This window comes from Triturus cristatus, chromosome 8 (assembly GCF_964204655.1).
Source record: "Triturus cristatus chromosome 8, aTriCri1.1, whole genome shotgun sequence".
Lineage (NCBI taxonomy): Eukaryota > Metazoa > Chordata > Amphibia > Caudata > Salamandridae > Triturus > Triturus cristatus.
In genome coordinates this window covers 1424269364-1424295080 of record NC_140591.1, presented here as the reverse complement: position 1 = coordinate 1424295080, position 25717 = coordinate 1424269364, and the positions used below count along the sequence as shown (strand labels likewise).

Below are 25717 nucleotides of genomic sequence, written 5' to 3'. Positions count from 1 at the left end.
TCGCAGAGTCTTTCGCCGACTGACTCGCAGGTGGTGCCTGCACTGAGTCCAGTGGCACTGCCCATTGGCAGAGCGTTTCTGCCCGCTGCAAGGACACAGTGCACGAGCCGGTTTAAGGCGTGTCTCGCCGGCCGTGCCCTCAAAGGCAGGGCGGATAAGCTCCCTTAAAGCAGATGCGGCTGAGCTTCACCAGGATAGAGGAACAGCGATAAAGAATAGACCATTGAAATATAATGGAATACACATTAACACAATCTGTCTCCTCTTTGTAACGTTCAGCATGAATGCGTTCATGATTTTATTAATATATTGTTGCATGGTGTTTACTGGTACGATTTAGTGACGTGTACACACACATATATGCTCTATTTTGCTTTTCAGTGTGGCTTTGGCACAGCCTCACAAACCATAAAAACTGGTCGCCGCTTGTCTGCCCATGTGAGTTTCCTACAAGCTCATTACAAGATCTCGCTCTCTCAGTGCTTAATTTGTATCAGGGCCGGGTGTACACGCATCTGCTGCACGCCACTTATTGCATGGATGATATTGATTTATTTACCGGACTCTGCGCAGAGTGTTGTTCTCGTCTCCCCAGGTGAAGAGTGTTGCGGCTGTGAGCCTGAGCCAAGAGGAGATTCTAACGATATGCTGATGGAGGAAGTGTTGCCGTAGGTGGGACACTGGGCTGGCTTTTGGTTCTGCGGGGGGTAGGGACTGTGCGGCAGCAGGCGCAGATTTTTTTCAGATTTCCACGCCCCCACGGGCCGCCCCACGAGTCATCGTTCAAGTCAGCCTGACGACGTTGAACAATTGAGAGCAGGCAGCAGCCGCACCACACAGGCCTCATCCATTAATAAAGGGAGTGCAGTGTCCCGGCCCGCCACGAGTAACGCTAAGGAAGTACCACTAAGTAGCAGTAGCCATGCCATTGCCAATATTCCATGCCCATTGCCAAACCAACTTTGGGGAGGTGGTGGCGACGGTCCCCGTGGTTGTAGCTCCGGCGGCGGCTCCTCCACGAGACTCGACGCTGATGATGCTCTGCCTGCCTAGGAGCCGCATCCGGCCGCACACGTATCACGATAGGGCCCGCCCTGCCCTTGAAGTATCCTCCCCTGCTCAAAGACGCTAAATCCGCGGAGGCTGCCAAAAAACGGGCTCGTGACACATTGTCTATCTTTGCTGCCTTTACATTTCAATGTATTCTGGCAGCCAGGATATCGATCCAACCAAAGATACTACTGGATTGTAAGGCCTTTCGGGGGGGGGGGCGGGAAAGGGGGGACAAGCCTTTAACCCTTTCAGCCCCTCTGTATCAGTGCTAAATTTGAGCCTACATTGGGCGGCCGTGAGGTGGGGATACAAGCGGACTCAATACGGGTGTGGTTTTCCGCTTTCCCAAACCACTTGTGAGACGGGACGCCATGTTCTCGGTATTTGATACGGATTCAGGTGAGGCTGTATACTCAAGCGGGAAGCTAGATTAAATTGAAAAGTGTGGCTGTGTATGTGGCAATTATTAGCTTTTAGCGGAATGATTAATAGGAGTTAAATTGTTTTATAACAAAAGATTTGTGTCGGCGCATATGGGGCATTTTCTTGTGTTCCGATTATTTGCAGGATGATGGTTTAAGGCTCACAATCTTGCTTGTATCTGGTGGAGTGACGATGTATTGGGGCATGCGTTGTACACGTTTGGCTCATTATGAAGGAAAAAAGCCTAGTTGCTTTATAGTCGAACAAGCAGGACAGGTACACATGATTGTGGCTTTAAAAAGGTAGCCTAGTTTTATTGTATAAGGCACAAATTAAAAAAAACAAATCCTTAGTGTGGCATAACTTAGCATAGTTGTCAGCAAAGTACTTACACATTCCCCTACTTTGTATGCAAAGAGACATCAGTTCCGGGACGGTGAATTCCAGCAGTTGAAATGCTAAATTTGAGCCGGTGGTAGGCAAGGGGAGTTGAAGTGATTTGCCCAGAATCAAAGGATGTTGAGCCGAAGCAGAGATTCAAACCTGATTCCCCAGCTCCGTCCATTATGCCACTTCCTCTCCCCACTTTCATGGTTAGTAGTTGGTTCGGTTTTAGGTTGCGCTACCAGGAGAAATGGGCTGGTGCAAGCTGCCTCCCGACGAGAGCCCCGGCACTTATTTTTTACAAATTAACCACTGCCCGAGCCTACAGGGCATCTTGTACTGTGAAGGATGGAGCGACCTGCAATTGCAAGTGGAACTCCGGCCGCCATTTTACAAATGAGAAATTACTAAGAGAATCTGTAATGTTGGCCCTCTAGCTCCAGGTTATTCCTCATTTCCCCCTCGTATTCGGCTCTTATCCCTATTGGCAGTTAAATCCGGATTCATGGGGCCTCCTCACCGAGTCCCTCAGTGTCGCACCTTTGGATGACAAGTTAAGGCCTCTCTTTCTTTGAAGTTTTGGAAGGAAGAAACCAGACCTCGGTGGAGCCTGGCTCCTAAGAGGGGGCTTCCAAGGGTGGTCCCCTAGGGTCGTGGTGCCCTAGGGCGACTGACCACGTACTACGGGCTCCTGCTTGTCACACAGGCCTGTGGTTTAAGAAGTGCAGGCAGGGACAGTAGTCTGCCTAAAGCACCCTTAGGTGTTCGTGCAATAAAACACCAGCGGCACAGGATGGCAGGTCTACAGCCCAAGAGGCAGCATTGTGCCAAAGGGTGACACAGCACCCGCTAACATTCAGAAATGTAAGGGTCAGGGGGCACCATGTGCTCACTTCTGGTGTCAGGGCTGCACCACCAGTTCTGAGTAAACACTCCCTATGCTAATAGGCCTCTCGGAACTTGAGCAAATAGAAAAAGACATAGCTGCTTGTATGTGGTGCTTATATCTCTGTAGGAGGTGGTACCTGGGGTCATGGGCATATACCACACTGCCAAATGCCCATTGTGATCAAGAGTCCGCCACCAAGGGAGCCTGGGATCTGTTACGTCCTCCTGAGGTACCGAAAACCCAGCCGTGCTGGTTCTCTACTTACAAGTGAAGGTGCCAGCATCACATACTCGCCAGAGGGCTTCCCTGGGAGGTCCTTTGCAGAGGTGCTATAGGGGTGGGGAGTTCTGTTGCCTCTTTTCCCACATCCATAGCATGAGAGTCTCTACCTCTCTGCCTGGCCACCTGCAGCTACATGCGAGGGTTTCAGGCAAAGAAGGTCTCCCACGCGAGGAACACACCAGCCAGGTAGGCACATCAAAAGTTTTATAAAGCAAGAAAAATATAAACTTACAGCGAAGGAGTCCCCTATAAACCTTAGGATTGTTTAATGTCCACACGGTGTGGGGTGGTGCCCCAGAAGAGAAGAGCATCACAAACATGTCTAGGATGTGTGAGACCCCTCAGGGGCCTGCTGGGACTAAAGTAATCCACCTGCAATGGGTAAAACGTTTCACCCAATGCCTCCCAGGAGGGAGGATTGGGGACACCAGAGATCGAGGGGTCTGTTTCAGTTTTATACCAGGGCAGAGCTTTTGTGGGGTCAGTACGGCTGAGCTCATTGAATTTCGGCTTCAGAGGAGCTGGTGGGGAATCTTTTGATTAAAATGTGTGTGGATGTTAATGTAAGGTTGGAGATGGAGAAAGGGCCAGTGGTGAAGTTGTGCTAAAGCCAAGAAGTCTGGTTAGTCAACCTTGAAACATGTCTTTAATTGCGGTAATAGACGGATACTTTAATGCAAGATTCGTTTTTCACTGCTGATCAAAGTGTGAATACCTTTTGACAAGGCCAGTCAGTCTGACCTTTTATAATTGTATACCCTAAAGGATCTGCTATAGACGGGGTCATCGTGGTTTTGGGGTTTCGGTCTGCTGGCGCATACACTGTTAAAGGAGCTTTAGGTCATTAATCCAAATTGAGTGCCTTTTCCAGAATTTTAGCAGGGAAGGGTAATCTGGATATCGCTCGGTAACTCTTAATATCCTTAGGGTCCAGATTGGCTTCTTCAGCCGTAGGCAAATTGATTCCCGCTTCCACTTAGTAGGGAAGACACTTCATTAAGTACAAGGGTGAGCTGCTCAGCCATCGTTACTCACACTAAATGCAAGATTGACGGATGACCGTGATCAAACGCAGACCCTGATTTAATAGTTCCAAGAAGACCCAGGGCCCTTTCCTGAGAGCAAGGGGTAAAATGATCCAGCGCGGAGTTGTTGGGTTGGCTGCCTTGAGAGCAGAGATGGGGACCAAGTGCCTTCTCTGGACAAGACCTATTAGAAATGTTAGAAAATTAATCGTGAACCCCAGACACCTACCTCAGATTGGAAATATTCCGCCGACCTATTGTAAAGCTCCCGCGTCGGAGCAATAGGCTGATCATTATAATATTTGGATGGAAATGTGACAGTCGTAAACAATTCTTTTGTAGAGTCTTTGGACAAGCATTTTTCCTCCTTGAAATATTTAGATTCCTCCACCGTAATCAGTTTTTTTTATACTCAACTACTGCTGCTTTCTATTGCACTTTTTACCCTTCTTCAAAGCCAGTTCTCCATTTTCTTTCCAGTGCCGTACATTTTTGTTTGAGTTTTTTTTAACTCCAGGGACTACCATGGAGCGGTACACATTTTCCAAAAGCATTTAGTCATTTATGGCGGTGCCCTCTTAGTCGAGGCCGAGTCTAGCCAATTATTGAAATTAGCCGAGGGTGCCAAGGGGGCGCGGTTGTCCAGCCGAGGTGCGGGAGTACCTGCAGTCCTAGGACACCAGTGGTCACGGAGAGTACCCGGTACAGCTCTGTCCAGCAGCCATACCCCATAACGGGTAAATCCAGAGACCGCCACAGAGCTCAGAAAGACAGTCACTCCTCTATTTAGGGGATGGTAACTTACATGAATTTATTCGATACAAGTGTCCTCTCTGGGGTAGTCTTAAGGATTACTGAGTACATCTCTTTCCGGGCCGACATGTCTCATTGAAGTGTCTGCTGCACACCTGATGGTGCTTGTTGTCTCACACAAGGCCAAGGTCGGTAGAAAGTTTGCTTAGGAGGCAACCCCCGCCCGCTATGCAAACTGACTGCTCATTCACCTGACCACTTCCAGGAGAAGAGAGGCCTGCGTGCGGTGAGTGCTGTGACATGAGAAAGGGAAACAAAAAGCAGCGGGGCTCGTGCGTGGTGTCATACCCGGCGGCGCCACCTACAAGGGACCCTGTGGAGCTGAGCAAAGGTACGTCTGGGGCTGTGAGTGAGGAGGGGCGCGAGGTGGCAGGGAAGGGCGCCGCTAGTTCTCTGGAAGCAGGGCGAGAGGGGGCACGCCACAAGGTGGAATACTACACGCTTCATGTGGTAAATGAGTCATATGGTCTAAAGGACACAACATCTTCAAAGGCAATAAAAGGAGGTCTGTTTAGCTGCAAGTGTAGGTGCAAGAGTGAGGACTGGGGGCTAGGGGACAGCACGTCCCTTACGAAGGGTACGGTGAGTCCATACGCAGGATGTAGGTAGGCAGTCCATACACAGTGCTTTGAGCCGGTATGCGGAGCTTATGAAATTCCTATGAAAGGCACGGTGAGTGCATATATAGGGAACAGTAAGTCAGAATGTGCAGCATGCTAACACCATATGCAGGGCGCAGTGAACCCGTATGCATCACACAGCCCACATGCATCGCACAATCCATATGCAGCAAAAGGGAGCCACCGTATGCAGAACATGGGAGTTTGTTCGTATTCGGGGTACAGCAGGTCCATGTGCGGAGTATGAGAGTTTGTTCATATTAGGGGTACAGAGCGTCCATATGTAGAGAATGGGAGTTTGTTTATATTCGGGGGACGGGGCGTCCATGTGTAGAGAATGGGAGTTTGTTCGTATTCGGGGTACAGCAGGTCCATGTGCTGAGTATGAGAGTTTGTTCATATTCGGGGGACGGGGCGTCCATGTGTAGAGAATGGGAGTTTGTTCGTATTCGGGGTACAGAGCGTCCATGTGTAGAGCATGGGAGTTTTATATTCGGGGTACAGAGCGTCCATGTGCAGAGCATGGGAGTTTGTTCATATTCATGGTACAGAGAGTCCATGTTCTAAGCATGGGAGTTTGTTCATATTCGGGGTACAGTGCGTCCATGTGCAGAGCTTGGGAGTTTGTTCATGTTCGGGGTACAGAGAATCCATGTGCAGAGCATGGGAGTTTGTTCATATTCGGGGTACAGAGCGTTCATGTGCAGAGCATGGGAGTTTGTTTATATTCGGGGTACAGTGCACCCATGTGCAGAGCATGTGAGTGTTTTCCTATTCGGGTACAGTGTGTCCATGTGCTGTGCATGGGAGTTTGTTCATATTCGGGATACAGACTGTCCATGTGCTGAGCATGGGAGTTTGTTCATATTCGGGGTACAGTGTGTCCATGTGCAGAGCATGGAAGTTTGTTCATATTTGGGGAACAGAGCGTGTCTGTGCTGAGCATGGGAGTTTGTTCATATTCGGGGTACAGAGTGGGCAGTTTGTTCGTATGCAGGTTACAGAGCGTCCATGTGCACAGCAAGGGAGTTCATTCATATTTGGGGTACAGTGTGTCCATGTGCTGAGCATGGGAGATAGTTCATATTCGGGGTACTGAGTTTCCATATGCAAAGCATAGGAGTTCGTTCACATTCGGGGTACAGAGTGGGCAGTTTGTTCGTATGCAGGTTACAGAGCGTCCATGTGCACAGCATGGGAGTTCATTCATATTTGGGGTACAGTGTGTCCATGTGCAGAGCATGGAGAGTTTGTTCATATTCGGGGCACTGAGTTTCCATATGCACTGCATGGGAGGTCGTTCATATGCAGGCTACAGAGTGTGCCTCTGCAGAGCATGGAGAGTTTGTTCATATTCGGGGCACTGAGTTTCCATATGCACTGCATGGGAGGTCGTTCATATGCAGGCTACAGAGTGTGCCTCTGCACAGCATGGAGAGTTTGTTCGTATTCAGGGTACAGAGTGCGCCTCTGCACAGCATGGAGAGTTTGTTGGTGTTCAGGGTACAGAGTGCGCCTCTGCACAGCATGGAGAGTTTGTTGGTATTCAGGGTACAGAGTGTGCCTCTGCACAGCATGGGAGGTCGTTCATATGCAGGCTACAGAGTTTGCCTCTGCACAGCATGGAGAGTTTGTTCGTATTAAGGGTACAGAGTGCGCCTCTGCACAGCATGGAGAGTTTGTTCGTATTCAGGGTACAGAGTGCGCCACTGCACAGCATGGAGAGTTTGTTCGTATTCAGGGTACAGAGTGTTCATGTGCACAGCATGGAGAGTTTGTTCGTATTCAGGGTACAGAGTGCGCCTCTGCACAGCATGGAGAGTTTGTTCGTATTCAGGGTACAGAGTGTGGCTCTGCACAGCATGGAGAGTTTGTTCGTATTCAGGGTACAGAGTGTGGCTCTGCACAGCATGGAGAGTTTGTTGGTATTCAGGGTACAGAGTGTGCCTCTGCACAGCATGGGAGGTCGTTCATATGCAGGCTACAGAGTGCGCCTCTGCACAGCATGGAGAGTTTGTTCGTATTCAGGGTACAGAGTGCGCCACTGCACAGCATGGAGAGTTTGTTCGTATTCAGGGTACAGAGTGTTCATGTGCACAGCATGGAGAGTTTGTTCGTATTCAGGGTACAGAGTGTGCCTCTGCACAGCATGGAGAGTTTGTTCGTGTTCAGGGTACAGAGTGTGCCTCTGCACAGCATGGAGAGTTTGTTGGTGTTCAGGGTACAGAGTGTGCCTCTGCACAGCATGGAGAGTTTGTTGGTGTTCAGGGTACAGAGTGTGCCTCTGCACAGCATGGAGAGTTTGTTCATATTCGGGGCACTGAGTTTCCATATGCACTGCATGGGAGGTCGTTCATATGCAGGCTACAGAGTGTGCCTCTGCACAGCATGGAGAGTTTGTTCGTATTCAGGGTACAGAGTGTGCCTCTGCACAGCATGGAGAGTTTGTTCGTATTCAGGGTACAGAGTGTGGCTCTGCACAGCATGGAGAGTTTGTTCGTATTCAGGGTACAGAGTGTGGCTCTGCACAGCATGGAGAGTTTGTTGGTATTCAGGGTACAGAGTGTGCCTCTGCACAGCATGGGAGGTCGTTCATATGCAGGCTACAGAGTTTGCCTCTGCACAGCATGGAGAGTTTGTTCGTATTAAGGGTACAGAGTGCGCCTCTGCACAGCATGGAGAGTTTGTTCGTATTCAGGGTACAGAGTGCGCCACTGCACAGCATGGAGAGTTTGTTCGTATTCAGGGTACAGAGTGTTCATGTGCACAGCATGGAGAGTTTGTTCGTATTCAGGGTACAGAGTGCGCCTCTGCACAGCATGGAGAGTTTGTTCGTGTTCAGGGTACAGAGTGTGCCTCTGCACAGCATGGAGAGTTTGTTGGTGTTCAGGGTACAGAGTGTGCCTCTGCACAGCATGGAGAGTTTGTTGGTGTTCAGGGTACAGAGTGTGCCTCTGCAGAGCATGGAGAGTTTGTTCATATTCGGGGCACTGAGTTTCCATATGCACAGCATGGGAGGTCGTTCATATGCAGGCTACAGAGTGTGCCTCTGCACAGCATGGAGAGTTTGTTCGTATTCAGGGTACAGAGTGCGCCTCTGCACAGCATGGAGAGTTTGTTGGTATTCAGGGTACCGAGTGTGGCTCTGCACAGCATGGAGAGTTTGTTGGTATTCAGGGTACAGTGTGCCTCTGCACAGCATGGGAGGTCGTTCATATGCAGGCTACAGAGTTTGCCTCTGCACAGCATGGAGAGTTTGTTCGTATTAAGGGTACAGAGTGTGCCTCTGCACAGCATGGAGAGTTTGTTCGTATTCAGGGTACAGAGTGCGCCTCTGCACAGCATGGAGAGTTTGTTCGTATTCAGGGTACAGAGTGCGCCACTGCACAGCATGGAGAGTTTGTTCGTATTCAGGGTACAGAGTGCGCCACTGCACAGCATGGAGAGTTTGTTCGTATTCAGGGTACAGAGTATTCATGTGCACAGCATGGAGAGTTTGTTGGTGTTCAGGGTACAGAGTGTGCCTCTGCACAGCATGGAGAGTTTGTTGGTGTTCAGGGTACAGAGTGTGCCTCTGCACAGCATGGAGAGTTTGTTCGTATTCAGGGTACAGAGTGTGCCTCTGCACAGCCTGGAGAGTTTGTTTGTATTCAGGGTTCAGAGTGTGCCTCTGCACAGCATGGAGAGTTTGTTCGTATTCAGGGTACAGAGTGTGCCTCTGCACAGCATGGAGAGTTTGTTCGTATTCAGGGTACAGAGTGCGCCTCTGCACAGCATGGAGAGTTTATTGGTGTTCAGGGTACAGAGTGTCCATGTGCACAGCATGGAGAGTTTGTTGGTGTTCAGGGTACAGAGTGCGCCTCTGCACAGCATGGAGAGTTTGTTCGTATTCAGGGTACAGAGTGCGCCTCTGCACAGCATGGAGGGTTTGTTCGTATTCAGGGTACAGAGTGCGCCTCTGCACAGCATGGAGAGTTTGTTCGTATTCAGGGTACAGAGTGTCCATGTGCAGAGCATGGGGAGTTGACATTCAAGTTACGATATGTCTCAACTATGACATTAAGCATTTATGTACACAACTCCATACTATGTGGCCTGCATTGGCTTGCAATTACACCTAGAGTCAATCTCAAATAATATTACCTGCCCTGTGACGCCGGCCTCTGCTTGGACCTCCCTGTCACTTGATAATAGAGCTACACCCATCCTTCTTAACTTTAGGAGGTGCCTAGGACACCATCTTTTCCATCTCTTCTGGAAGTATTGAATCTCCTCCTCAAAGATGGCTCATGTATCTGTGTTCATCTAACAATTAATTGAGACACATCTGAGCCCGATTGTGAGTTTGGTGGATGGGTGCTTCATCACAAAAGTGGTGGCCGTCACATCTACTTTATTACAAGTGCATTATACCCTGTTTGCTCTCATGTTATATTTACTTCTACAATGTGATTCAAAGTGTTATTTGTAAACCACTCTAATACAGTTTTACTGCAGGACTGCTATCTAACACTGTTAAATAATTAGAGCATATGACGACGTTAGATGCCCCCATCACCCTGACCATCTGAAGGTGTGCAGATGTTAGCAAATACCTCTTTCTTAAGTAAATTCAGACTACAATGGATCATTTGTATTACTACAGGTGCTGAGCTGGCCATCTAGAATCCATCTATTTTGTAGAAAGTCCAGGGCCAATCTCCAATCCCTCGCAGTCAGGGAAGTGACCCAGGTGTGATCACTGACCTGGAACCCTGGATGGTTCTACAAGGTTTCTTCCACATCTAGATGAGGCACAAACTGCGTACTTGGATAACAGGACTCCAAGGTGTATGTTCTGTGCTAGCCCTGGTCTTTTCCTGACCAAACTATGAAATTGACGTAATTGTCCCTAAATTATTTTTTCATGCCCCTCCCTGAAGTAAACCCGGATCCACATTACAGGGGCCCAGAATAGCCCCCCGCCCCCCCACCCCCATCCACCAGAATTATTGATCAGGTAGACTAAGTGATTATAGGCATTCCATGTTTTGAGGGAATAGCTTGCAGGAGCTGTCCCTTTCCGTACCGAATAGTACAGTTTTCTTCAAAGTCTGCAGGTGAAAACCCAGATATGTGGTGTTCATGCAAATCTTGGACTTCTGAGGGGTTCAGTAATCTCTTTTCACTACTGAGTACAACGCTGCATGTTTGTTTCCATCGTTGGATAGAGCGGGGCTCTTTCTTTTTCACTACAGAACCCACCTGAGCACATTCTTCCCGTAATGGAATGACACAGAGCCCTCTCCATTGCCGATTGCAGGGGTGCAGGTTGGTTGCATCAGACACTTTGTGAAACTGAACATGTGGTGGTTCTCTGCGACTGGAAAGTACCCTTTTTGCCTGTGCAGAGAGTGCAGAGCGCTGCAGCCCTATAAAGGCTTCTCTGATAGACATTGGGATGGATTCGCTCACTGGTGCACTTCCGTTATTTGTACCAATGGACGTCATTGTGCTCTCGGGTCAGCGCGAGAGCGGACTGCCTGTATTTGTGCTGGTGGACATGTCATTGTGTGTGCCCGGGTACATGCAGCGCGCTGGTGCAATGCCCTCATTTCGTTGTACAGGTGGTGGACATTTCATAGCATGGGCCGGGCACAGGCAGAGCACGGGTGCACTGCCCTTATTTTTGTGTATGCCCGAGTACAAGCAGCGCGCGGGTAGCACTGCCTTTATTTTTGTGTATGCCCAAGTACAAGCAGAGCATGGGTGCACTGCCCCCATTTGTGTGTATGCCCGAGTACAAGCAGCGCGCGGGTAGCACTGCCTTTATTTGTGTGTATGTCCGAGTACAAGCAGTGCGCAGGTAGCACTGCCTTTATTTGTGTGTATGCCCGAGTACAAGCAGCGCGCGGGTAGCACTGCCCCTATTTGTGTGTATGCCCGAGTACAAGCAACGCGCGGGTAGCACTGCCCCTATTTGTGTGTATGCCCGAGTACAAGCAGCGCGCGGGTAGCACTGCCCCTATTTGTGTGAATGCCCCAGTACAAGCAGCGCGCGGGTAGCACTGCCCCTATTTGTGTGTATGCCCGAGTACAAGCAGCGCGCGGGTACCACTGCCCCTATTTGTGTGTATGCCCGAGTACAAGCAGCAGGAGTGCACGGCCCCTATTTGTGTGTATGCCCGAGTAAAAGCAGCGCGCAAGGCACACTGCCTTTATTTGTGCCCAGGTACAGGCAGGGGTATAGCTTGATCAGTAAGATGTGTGGTGGGCTTCAGATTTCTCAGAAATCAGGCTGCATGAGAGGGAAGGGAGAGGAAGGCAGATTTATAGGAATAGAAAGTTGGAGAAAAACAATATTTAGTAAAATAACCACAATTTTGAGGACTTTCAAAACAGGGATTAGAGAGTGTGTGTTTTTTTGTCAGTGTGTGCATGCAAAAATCCCTGATGAAATACCATACCTGAATATTTCTCAACCATGAGGTTTTGGGGTAATTACACGCCCATGTGTAAACGTTGCACATGTACTGAAGGACTGGGTTATTCTTAAGACCCAGCGGTGCCAGGGAACAACACCTGAAACCTTCGTGGGTTACCTGTTCTAGCGTACCAAACACAGAGACACGGGACACTTCCGGCGACGTCAGAGATCAGCGTTTATTTACTGCAGGGATACAGAGGTCACAAGAAGTACACAACGTGTAGGTTCTCGGAGACTGCTTCAAATTCGTAGAAGTGGATCGCTCCTTTTATACAGGTTTTGGCCATAGCACAGTATGGTGAACAAAGGTTACAACTCAGTTCCCACAATAAACTTCAAAAAGGGTCGCATTCATGTTTCAAGAGGCCGGAACATAATTACAACAGTCTTGCCGGTTCCCAACTGTAAAAACATATCCCCTCCGCAATAAACACATTCCGTCCTAACCATAAACGCATTAAGGAAGGACGAAAACATAATACAAGGAAAGGACAAGGATGCACAACAGGTTAGAAAAGAGGGTTGGGGCAATAAAGGAAACTCGATAGAGGGGTCAAAGACCTCGTGTCTAATGTATGCGTGGCTGAAACAATAGACCGGAGCGGCAAGATGAGCCTCGAGCGGGGCCATCTGCTTTAGTCGTGTCATTTCCCTCATCATAAAAGTCACCTCAAAGGAACACGTGTCCTTCATGTAAGCTTGAGAGTTCCAGGGTCACGAAGCGGACAAAAAGCCCGTTCGCTGGCTACCTGAGGGCAAGAAACAAAATGGACGCTGTATCTAAAATGGAACCCGAGGGTTCGGATGAACGAACCCAAAAATGAGGCGAACCATACGTGGCTGCATAGCGAAACTTCGTACACCCACTATACTCATCATTTGCGGTTCATAGATACCAAACTCATCCATATTCGTCACCACTCAGAAAGTGGCGTCCCGTCTCGCACGGAACCTCAGACGCTCCTTTTGCCCTCATGTAGGCAAGCACTAGTCAAGATCGGAATCTATATCAATATTCATCAGATCGTTCAGCTGCTGCTGGAACATCATTCTATCCATCAATGTCTCCTTGGTAACAGATGGCCGCCTTATACACGTCGTAGCACATAGGCCACATAAGGCAGGACCACACTGCACACAAAGACAACACGTGAACAGAAACGCTACGACAGCCCCTACGATCATTAGAATCTTCCAACCCCAGGTTGACATCAGGCCCCAAAACCATCCTAGGAGCGTCCAATTACCTTCGTCCACGTGTATGGACTCGGAAATCTTGTGCAACTTCGAGATGGCTTGATAAACAGTTGGAGCATTGTCAGGAATAAAAATGCAACAACTCGAATGGATAATTTTACACACGCCCCCTCTATCTGCAAGAACAACGTCTAGAACCATACGGTTCTGCAGCGTCATGAGTCTATCCGCCTGTAGTTCAGCTGTTAGATTACCAAGGGCATTTGCAGTAATATTAGCAGTCGACTCTACCACACGGGTCAACTGTCTTAGGTTCCTACTATTAACCATAGGTCCCCAAAACGGCAAGAAACCCTTAAAGAAGTCTCCTGCTTCTTGACCAGCAGTATCCTCTTTGCTAATAACGCCTCTCACGACTCTAGTTTTGTGGTAGTCCGAAGCAACTGTGAAGGTTGGAGGCAAAAGATTCGCAATATAACAGGTACCCGAAAAATCGCGGGGTAACCATGTATATGCGCGTTCATAACACACAAAATAGGTGCCCTTAGCAGTCAGAAAAACAGGGGAGGAGAGCATCGGTAGGACGTACGTTTCAGTGCAAGCACTGTTCCCAAGTTGTGCTCTCGGATTTCGACCCAAACCCTGCAAGCAGAAATTTCCAAGGTGCGGTACAATCCATATTGGGGACGAGCTCTTAAGCTGTCTATCACCCACTGACGTACTATACTCAGTCTCGCTCAGATCCTTATAGGCCTGCACTTCTTCATCTGGAATGAGTGATGCATCAAAAACATCTCTATCCAGATCTGCTATGGCTATCGCCAAAGGCTTGTGGTACGGCCCGGGACCAAAGTTGACAGACCGTGGCTCTCGACTGGGGTAGGAATCTAGTGCACTGCGGAACATAGTTTGGAATGCTCGAACTGAACCCTGGGAGCTGTATGGAAGGACCAAATACGGAATACCCCTATCCATAGTGTGTGGCATTAACCCACACACCCAACAATTGGTAGTATTCACCACCAACTGATGCTGATGTAGGAGTTGAACAAAGGAATTATTCATGAATTCCGCACGTCTAACCTGCTCATGTTGAGGCAAAGGATGAAAGGAATGTGGGGAGACAGTGGTGAGGGAACTTAGGTTAAGAGAAGAGGTAGGTGAAACAGAAGGCAAGAATTGCGATACTCCAAAATACACTCCACCCACCAATAACATAGATACAGTTAAAAACAATAGAAACACCTGAAACAGAAAACATTTTGTTCGTACAACCCTCCATAACTCTGATCTCTGTGCTGACACCCTTTCTTCGTCCACTAGCTTAGAGAATGCCATCCTCTACAAACCGTCCGTGACGTACTTGACGCACTTCGTTCTGAGTAGCGATTATCAATCCCCAGGAGTTCCCAGAGATCGACAAAAGTAACCAACCTAACGTCAGAAACCTGCTAAGCAGAAAGAAGTACCCGCACGGCCCTACGGTGACCCGGATGGCGAGGTTTCCTCGAAACGTTCAGATTTATTACAAGTCTCTTAGCAGTGGAAAGCACAAAAACTCAGAAAGAAAGGATGTAATCGTTCATAATATTTGTAACGTTAAAGACCACTATACTGTCAATTTTTATTAGTCCTTGAACGAAGAAAGTATCGACTTCTTCCAGGTCGAGTTTGCTCTACGAACAATTGTTCAGATGGCGCAACAGTGTTCAATGAAACAGATGACGAGTCGGACCTTGGGTTGTCTGCTACTAATGACTCCACCTGTGGATCTGACAATGACAAATCCTCCTCCACAGGTTGAGCGTCACTAAATGGCACAAAGCGCAAAGGAGTCTCAGTTTCTTCGGCCGAAGTCCCAGTTCTCACCCAACCGTCGGTTGGTAAGGGGATCGGTACCTTCTTTGTGTGGCTGGCATGTACCCAATTTTTCCTGCCCTCCAGTCGAACCGCTGTCCTCGTTGTCAACAAGACTTGGTGGGGTCCGACGAATCTTGGCTCCAAATTACGCTTTCGACCAAAGTTTCGGGTAACCACCCAATCTCCTGGCCGGAGCTGGTGTCCAGGACCCTCTGTCTGCGCTGGTAGAGCTTCAAAGACCTGTTGGTGAATTAACCGTAGTTTAGTGGTCAAATCGTGCAAGTAATCGATCAACATTGGATATTCAAGACTATCAAAAGCCCTAGGTCTCGGGACTCCCCAAATATTCGCAGGGCGACCGAACACAATCTCATATGGGCTGAGCCCTACTCGAGAGTGTACAGTCGCTCTGGTCGATAGGAGAGCCAGAGGCAAGGCATCAGGCCATGACAGACCAGTCGTAGCTTGAATCTTGGCAAGTTTCAGCTTCAGGGTACCATTGTACCCTTCAACCAAACCCGCTGCCTGAGGATGATTAGCACTGTGGAATTTCTGCCGAATTCCAAGGCCCTTACACACACTCTGCATTACACTTCCCACAAACTCACTCCCATTATCCGACCATACAATCCTGGGCATTCCGTACCGAGGAAAGTATTCCTTCAGCAGGATTTTTGCTGTGGACAGGGCAGTATTATCCTTAAGAGGATAGGCCTCAATCCATCTGGAGAACGCGCAAACCACAACCAAAACATACTTCAGATTATTGCATCTCTCCATATGGATGAAGTCCAGCTGGATAACCTCAAAGGGACAGGCAGGAGGAGCGAAATGACCAGGTGGAGTGGGGGTGCCTTTTCCGGGATTGTGCATCAAACACACCATACAATTCTTAACCACTCTTTCGGCACACTTAGCGATACCATCATTCCTCCATACAGGAGACAAGAACTTACATATTCCTTTCGCACTAATATGTGCCAACCCATGAGCCATCGTCACAACAGCTAATACATACGCGTCTGGTAACATCCACCTCTGACATTCCGTCAGGTCAACCCAACATCCATGCATATCCAATTTCCCTGTACTTTCTTTCCACTTGGTCTTTTCAGCTTCCGTAGCTTCGTTCTGAATTGCTTTCACACTTTCAACAGTACTTTCACACATACCAGTCTCTGCCGGCCACCTCACTAAACTCGTGACATACATTCGAGTCGCAAGATTCTTAGCCGTTTCTTTAGCAATCTCATCCGCAAATGCATTACCACGACCGACATCATCCGTCACTTTCCGATGTGCACTACATTTGACGATCGCCACTTGTTTAGGCAATGTAAGTGCATCCAAAAGATCATTCACGAGATGCCCGTGCTGGATCTTTGTACCATGCGATGTCATAAATCCTCTTTCTCTCCACAATCTTCCGAAATTGTGCGCAACACCAAATGCATACTGACTGTCAGTAAACACATTCACTCGCTTTCCTTTCGACAGAACACACGCTCTTGTCAATGCAATTAACTCTGCCGCTTGCGCGGAATTCTGGTTCAATCTTGCAGTTTCCACAACCGTACTCAACGTCACTACAGCATACGCAGTCGTCACATCACCATTCGGCAACTTGAAGCAAGAGCCATCCACATACAAAGTACCATCGGGATCTGACAAAGGAGTGTTTTTCAGGTCCACACGACCTTTTGTTTCTTCCTCAGTCCGTAAATAACAATCATGGGGTAGCACATCATCTGATTCCATATTAATCGGCAACAATGTCGCCGGATTCAGTACATTACAACGCTTGATCTGTACATGACTTGCCAAAAGGGTCAGCTCGTACCCGGACAACCTTGCACTCGTCAGATGTTGAGTCTTTGTCCGATTCAAGAGCGTATCAACTGCATGCGGAACCATTACTATGAGCATATTGTCCATAACCAGACCTGCGGACTGCCGAATAGACGCCGCTGTCGCCCTCAAGCAACTTGGCAACGCTCTAGCCACCGGGTCTAAGGTCGAGGAAAAATATGCACACGGACGCTGCTTATCACCAAATTGTTGCGTTAGAACACTCAACGCACAACCGTCCCTCTCATGGACGTATAATGTGAAAGGCTTGCTGTAATCAGGAGTACCTAACACAGGAGCCGAACACAGCGCATCACGTAGTTCAGAAAAACTTTTCTGACATTCCTCCGTCCAAGGCAAAGGGGTTGAAACGTCCTTGCACGTAAGAGCTACCAATGGCTTCGCTAACAGTGAAAAGTTCGGGATCCACTGTCTGCAGTATGACGTGATACCTAGAAAGGCACGCACATCTCTCTGAGTTGCTGGCACAGGCATTCGAGCAATTGCTGCAATTCGTTCAGGGGTCAACCTTCTTCCCGCCTTTGACAATAAGTGACCGAGATAGGTAACTTCTTGACAACAATATTGTAGTTTAGAAGGTGACACTTTATGATGTAAAGCGCAGAGATGCTGTAACAAAGACACTGTAGCGGCTCTACAGAGCTGTTCAGTGTCAGCAGCGACCAACAAATCATCAACGTACTGAATCAAGGCTGCACCAGCCGGTAACACAAACGCATCAAGCTGACTCTTAAGAGCTTGGCTGTAGATTGATGGACTCTCACAGTAGCCCTGTGGAGCGCGTTTGAATCTGAAGCTACGACCACCTAATGAGAAACCAAACAAGTCTCTGCTTTCCTCAGCAATTGGAATGCTAAAGAACGCATTCTTCAGATCGATGACCGAAAACCATGATGCAGTGGCTGGAATCAGAGTCAGTAAAGCTGTAATATCTGGCACCACAGGAAACTGCGGAACAACGACCTTATTTACCTCCCGTAAGTCGATAACTAGACGATACACGGGAGGCATGGAGGGATCCGTTCGCTTCAGAATAGGCAACACGGGACTATTGCACACATTACCTCGTGTCTCCTCAATAACATCCTTGCCGATCAGATCATAAATGATCGCTAATAGTGCCCTTTCACCATCGAGGGAAATACGATACTGAGGTATACGTGGCAAACGCGCACCAACTTTTAGGTGGACAACATAAGGTGGTATATCCAACAGGCCCACGTCATTGGGACCTGTCGCCCACAAGGAGTCTGGAAGAGATCTCAATTCCGATGGGAGCTTGTCGATCGATAAATACATAGGGGAAATCACGCTCTTGCCCAACGTAAGCTCAACACCCGTAGGAGAACAGTACAGAGTCGCATGTAACCTTTTCAACAAATCTAAACCCAAAAGATTCTCACCACAACCAGTAGTCAAAATCAAAGGAGCTTCCAGCTCATGAGACCCAATTGTGAGGGGCAAAGGGCTAGAAACTGGATTGCTAACGGGGGCGCCAAAAAATCCAACGGAAACATTCGTTAAGCCAGACAAAGGCGCGCCAGGGAGTTTCGAATGCATGATGGAACTTTTTGCTGCACCAGTGTCCAACAGAAAAGGCTCAACAACGCCCATAGTGGCTACTGCAACATATGGCCCTCTCTGATCAACCGGAACTGATACTTCTCCCTTCCTTTGTCTATGGCTGTCCTAGTAGATACCGTCCGCATCAACATCACACTCAACATAACAATCATCTACATGATACTGTGTAGACCGGCCGGACGGCAGGTCGCGTCGATCGAAACAATTTTGCGAATCCGAAGACGTCGCAAAGCGTTCGGCCTGATTCTGGGTAACTCCGCGACCTCTACCACGAGAAACCTGTTGAGGGCCACTACGTCCTCCTCGAGCCGACACACCATTGTTCCTATCACGGAGAACCGGACAGTCAAACTTCAAATGGCCCTCCCCACGACAATATGCACATTGATTATAACCCAGCACAAAGCGAGTCGCAGGCGAAACATTTCGCGGCTGTGATCTAGAGAACTGTGATTGCGATCTGTTTGGCTGCTGTGTATCACTGAAATTCGGACGCGGTGGGTAGGCTTGCTGCAACAAGACCTTAGTCTTGAGATCCTTAGTTTTCTTTTCTGCACGTTCACTTTCCTCTTTTTCTCTATTCTCGTAATATTGGGCCGTAGCCAATATTTGGGCAGTGGTAGAAACAGCCCACGCACTCTCAGAATTCTTCAACTTGTTGCTAAGGTCGGGCAACAAATTCGATACAAACTTATCAACGAACAGCCGCTGACCACCCTCGGAACCCATGTCCTGACCGCTATGGTCAATGAACGCTTCCTCAAATCTCGTAAAGAAATCGGAAACACTTTCATCTCTCTTTTGCCTGCACGCCGATAATTTGTCCCAATTGACGCGCATCGCAGGCATAAGCGTTTTCATGAGGGTAATTATCCTCTGGGGCAAAGCCACAATAATCTGTTCAGGTTTAGCCCCACCGACCTGCCGGGCATCCGCCGCTGTAAGGGCAGCCCAGTCACCGCCTAACTCGGCTACGTGATTCTCGTGACGAATTTTCGCCCAAATCGGCTGAGGCACCACATTGCCAAACAACATATCAACATCGGCTAGGTTCATAACAGTAGCATCCACCAATTGGGACAGCTCTTTATAGTACCCTGCAGGATTCTTGCGGGGATCAGGTAGGGATTGCTTCACTTGCAAAACCTCCGATCGCTTCCAAGGGAGGTGTATCCACACTCTCTGAAAATGGCCTGGGACAGGAGGGTTAGCAGCAGCATCACCTGGCATCCATACCGGGGGAACTTCCCGCATAGGATATTGGCCAGGTTGTGCCATCCATTCCGCGGTCGCGTCCTTAAACAGCGCACGTGGTTGCACTGCACATCGAAAGGATAACAAGCGTTCCAGAGCCTCTCGAACTTTGTCACCTACAATGACACCCGTGGCAAATCGAAGCTGTAGCTCGGAAACCTCAGGTGGTATATCATCAGCTATTTCATCGTCCCACTCCTCTTTCAATGACTTACACAATTCTTCGAACACAAACCGTTGCGTGGGCACATTAAACTGAGAAAACGTTTCGAACACTACACGTGGGGTGTATTTAACAGGGTTACGAATCCATCTACGTGCCGTTTTCACCAACGATTCACGTTCCCTACCATCAGGAAGCTGACTGCGTCTTTGAGCAATATCTGAAAGAGTCGAGCCAAGTATCGGCCCAAAGAGCGGAGAATAAAGAGAAGCAACAGCAGTCAAGAGACGACTACGAGCAGAAGGAGAAGAAGACGAAGATGCAGGCGTAGCAGCCATAAGGGTGGAAACGGTAGAAGTAGACGCAGCAGCAGGAGTAGCGGGAACGACAGGCTGAGGAGGGACTTGGAAAGGCGCAGTAGGGAGAGAAGCCGGGACAAGAGGATGTACGATCTGTGGCCCAAGGGGATTCGGGAGTACAGGAGGAACGGCGGGCTGACCAGCAGCCGCCAAACCAGCGGGTTGAGGAAGAGGTGGACGAACGGGACCCATAACATCAGGAGCATAGGGAGGTGGCGATTTCATCAGATAAGACAAAAGCGAATCTTCCACCGATTCTTCTCCTGCCTTATCGATCGTAGAAGGTAGCGCCGGATAACATTTGTCCACTGCCATGTGGTGAAGCCGAGCACTAACTTCCTGCTCTTTTTCATCTTTATCTAACTGATATTGTTCTGCATTGCGCATCACCGTAATAACACCTTCTCGTTTATTTTTCTTATTCTGTTTGATTTCTTTCTGTTTGGCCTCTTTCCGCCATAACCGGAAGGAATCAAACATGGCCGGCCTAGCTTTCTTTGTAAATAATTTAACTTCCAAGTTATCTAAAATGGCAGTCTCGAAACTACCATGAGGTGGCCAACTAAGGACACCATCCTTTTTAGTATATTGAACCCAATATGCATTATATACGATAGGACCCACGCCATGGCGACTATAGAGCTCGTAAAGCGGAGTTCCAGCCGGAGGTATCGGACATGAATCCTCCAGCCGGGAATCCATGCTGCAACATTTGAGAAACCTAAACAAAGTACTACGGCCAGGCATCGTGCACACTAGCCAAGTATACAAACTTCAAGGGCTATCGGATTACGATGTCCTCGCAAAAATGCAAGACCCTCGGTTTTTGGCAATTGCAATCGTCAAATAAAACCCAACAACTAAGAACCACGAATGCTATGGAACCATGCAAACAACAAAGCAACACTGGGAGCGACCCACAAATACTTAACTGAAAGAACAATGGCGTCACCAGGAAGGCCCGTTGATCGTCTCGCCGTACAAAGGACTACGCCAGGCGCCAAAACAGGTCGACAGTCAGGGCATCGGTCCGTCGCAGCCGTCAGGAGGCGGGGATCTTCGCGGGAAAAGACGTCGGGCCACTTATTTCGACAACTGGATCGATGAAGCGGGGTGCACCTTCCCTCGGAGATTTCACACGAAGTTCCTCACGATCGTCGGGCTTTGGACCGGTACCGTTGATGTCGCCCCACGTTGGGCGCCAACTGAAGGACTGGGTTATTCTTAAGACCCAGCGGTGCCAGGGAACAACACCTGAAACCTTCGTGGGTTACCTGTTCTAGCGTACCAAACACAGAGACACGGGACACTTCCGGCGACGTCAGAGATCAGCGTTTATTTACTGCAGGGATACAGAGGTCACAAGAAGTACACAACGTGTAGGTTCTCGGAGACTGCTTCAAATTCGTAGAAGTGGATCGCTCCTTTTATACAGGTTTTGGCCATAGCACAGTATGGTGAACAAAGGTTACAACTCAGTTCCCACAATAAACTTCAAAAAGGGTCGCATTCATGTTTCAAGAGGCCGGAACATAATTACAACAGTCTTGCCGGTTCCCAACTGTAAAAACATATCCCCTCCGCAATAAACACATTCCATCCTAACCATAAACGCATTAAGGAAGGACGAAAACATAATACAAGGAAAGGACAAGGATGCACAACAGGTTAGAAAAGAGGGTTGGGGCAATAAAGGAAACTCGATAGAGGGGTCAAAGACCTCGTGTCTAATGTATGCGTGGCTGAAACAATAGACCGGAGCGGCAAGATGAGCCTCGAGCGGGGCCATCTGCTTTAGTCGTGTCATTTCCCTCATCATAAAAGTCACCTCAAAGGAACACGTGTCCTTCATGTAAGCTTGAGAGTTCCAGGGTCACGAAGCGGACAAAAAGCCCGTTCGCTGGCTACCTGAGGGCAAGAAACAAAATGGACGCTGTATCTAAAATGGAACCCGAGGGTTCGGATGAACGAACCCAAAAATGAGGCGAACCATACGTGGCTGCATAGCGAAACTTCGTACACCCACTATACTCATCATTTGCGGTTCATAGATACCAAACTCATCCATATTCGTCACCACTCAGAAAGTGGCGTCCCGTCTCGCACGGAACCTCAGTACAGTCACGGAGATTTCGAATGAATATAACTCTAATCACACTATGAACTGTTAGGATTGTCCAGCCTTTTATAAACACGGGACGACACTTATGCTCACTCTGATATTGGATAAAAAAGAATTTCACATTATGTGACATGTTCACCTAAACAGTCACTGGGCGTTCACTTTAACATGAGCAAATTGTTTAGAGCGGTATGGGATCGGCTGATCCTTTACAACTTTCTTTCTTGTAGCCCTGAAGAAGTCGTGTGGGTTACTGCCAACGACGAAACACGAGTTGGCTGGGCATTTTTTCGTGTGGAATAAAGAAAAGACAGAACATCCAACGACTTGTTATTGAGAAAGCATCAACAAGAGCTGATCATATTGTATTTTGTGTGTTGTATGAATTTGAAAAGGACATACGATATATGAAAAAAGACGTATCTTATTGACACTAGCGTGTGCATAATACTAGCATTCGAGTTTAACGGTGGATCTGGCAAACTGTCCAGTAGGAGGGTTCAGGGTGTGTATTTCCCTCACCTTTTGCACTGCACGGATTGTGAACAATGAATTAAGCACACTTGGGAGGTGCCATATCCACACTTAAACACAAAACCACCCCACGTGTGATCTCACTTCACCATACCTGACTGAAAGCTTCTGAACTCAACTGTTCATCAGAAAATACATTTATTAGGGGGGTGTAACACTCCAAACACCCCTCCTGAAGCTAGGCCCCTGGGTAAGACCACTTACGGGTGCAGATCCCTTATCTGTAGATGTGCCCGGTGCGCGTCAACTGAGTGCCGGGCTTGTGAAAGTAAAGCATCCTGCAACGCATCGGCTAATGTGCACCGCACTGAAGAGAGCAATGCGGATCGGTGTCTTGAACCGCCGCCACATTCTGGGCCCTTTCGGTGGTATTAACAACGCAACTGAGATGCCACATTGCAGGCCCCTGTGCAAACACACTGACCGAGGGGTTCTGCTACACTGTCTGGGAAATCCCAGCATGTTTTTGGGAGGGAAACAGGAACCCTTCACCAGCAACAACAAGCATTTGCAATGCAATAGGTCTCGCATTTGCCTGCATTTAAGCTATTGGCATTGTAAATGACAATGCCTTTCATTTATGTGTTTTTTTAAAGCAACACACAACTAAAAGGCATTGTCACTTTAAATGCCAATAGCTCAAACTTTCGCAAATAGGAGACCACTCTAATGGTGGCTATGCCCCTTTCTTTAGACGCTGCTCAGCATATTCAGGTTACAGCAAGCAGCCTCTAAAACAAGCATTTGCAATGCAATAGGTCTCGCATTTGCGAGAGTTTAATCTATTGGCATTGTAAATGGGTAAATAACAATGCCTATTTATGTGTTTTATAAACCTGAAAGCGGTGCGTAAACATGCACTTTTGCATATAGTTGTTGCTTACAAGAAGCAAGGCTGGCAGTAACTGCGCTTCTTTTACTGCCAGCCTTGCTTCTCGTAAGCAAGGGCTATAAAGTGCAAAGTGCATTTTTACGCACAGCTTGCAGATTCTCAAAACACTTAGATAAAAGGTATTGTCATTTACAATGCCAATAGCTCGATCTCTCGCAAATGCGAGACCTATTGCATTGCAAATGCTCGCTCATTGCTGATATCAAATGTGACAGTATATTCACTAAACTTATTTCGGACCGCAAATCACCCTGATATCCTTAGGCAGTCGGTACATGGCTTGCCGTTTGTTGGGAATTCATAAAGACAGAGGGTGCAACTCTAAAACAACCTGCAGCACTGAGCCCATGCAACACAAACATTATTTCAATTAAAAAGATGTTATTGTATCCTGGATGACGTGCAATTGTAAAAAAAGATATTCTGTATAACACGAGCACAGTTTTAAATACGAAACTTTTGTTGTTTGCAAATGTATACCATTTTACACATCAACACGTTTCACGCTCGCTGCTGATATCAAGTGTGATGGTATATTTACGGGACTTAATTCACACATCAAATCATCCTGCTATCCTTACGAAGTCAGTACATGGCGTGCCATTTGTTATATATTCATAAAGGCACAAGGGACAACTATAAAACAGCCTGAAGCATTGCGCCCATGAACACTATAATTCAAGGGTTTTCTACCCACATCCATACTACGCGCACGCAGCCACTTCGCAGTGCCCTTCAATTGGGAACATTGTGTGAAAAGGCTAAAAAAAATAGGAAGACAGAAAGTCTGGTATGGTGTGAAGTGTCAGCTTGTTTGCGATAGCAGAGAAACGAAACCAGGCCAAGATAATTAAGTGCTTTGAGATCGGCAGTATAGATTGTAATCTCTTCGTTCCCAGCCTCAAAGAGATGCAAATGAAGACACAGAGTGATGTGAAAGGTCTTTTCCATTCCAATGCCGCAAAGTAAAGACCGCTAAACTCTTTCAGCAAAATAAATCAAAACGCGCTAAATAGCAATGCAACTCTCCCGGGAAAATAAATGAAAATAAGCAAAATAGCAGAAACGGACCATCGTACACTAAAAGTACGGACCCAAATCACTCCATTCCAATGCCTCAAAGTAAACACAGCTAATAAAACCCGCTACGGACCCAATTCACTTCATTCCAATGCCTCAAACTAAACACAGCTAAAGTCTTTCAGCAATAGCCACTAAAAGAAACAAAAGAGTTCCAACTGAAACACTTCATGCCACGTAAAGCATGTTTACTGTAGTTAGGCGGTGCTGCCTGGGCGTTCTTAAAAAAATAAAGGCTGATCGACAAAGCGCATAAGCCTGTCAGAAACCAACACAATAAAACAGACAAGCTCAGGAACCAATTACTGACAAAGAGCTGCAGTAGGCGGGGATTCTACACATTTACAAATTACTTAATGCCTCGGAGAGGCAACGCATGTGCTGCCCTATGCGAGGCCTAAATAGGGGCGCGGCCAACATTTGAGTGAAAGTGAGTATGGTGGGCTTTCACCCAAAGCAAAAAAAAAAAAACAATTTAGAAAAGGTTCTGCAGCGTGACCACTTATGTGAAAGATGCCTGCGCTGCTAATTAACTAAATAAATAAGCGCGGCCCCTAAAGTTAAAGCAGCTCATGCTGTAAATTAAATAAATAATTAAATAAATAAATAAATACAGCCGCCAAAGTTAAAGGGGACCGCGCTATAATTTGAATAAAAATTATTTAAAAACAGGCGGCCTGCTGCGATGTGGGTGGTATAGGGGAAGATCATTAAAGAAAATAGTGCTCACCGACTTATAAAGCAGACGGTGTAACACAAGTGAAAAGTCCAGTCGCTTTGGGAGGTTACAAATGCAGACAAGGCGGTACCAAGGAGGGACTACTGAGCCTATTCACAGATGAAAAGCA

General features: G+C 47.8%; 1 protein-coding gene across 1 annotated transcript in view; it reads left to right on the top strand.

Moving 5' to 3' along the window:
* The first annotated feature begins 1295 nt into the window (after window positions 1–1295).
* LOC146805862 (G protein-coupled receptor 4-like) overlaps window positions 1296–25717 on the top strand; it is a 113251-nt gene continuing 88829 nt past the window's right edge. The window contains exon 1 of the mRNA XM_085620562.1: window positions 1296–1452. The gene's annotated coding sequence lies outside the window, so the exon portion shown is untranslated. The remainder of the gene's footprint in view (window positions 1453–25717) is intronic.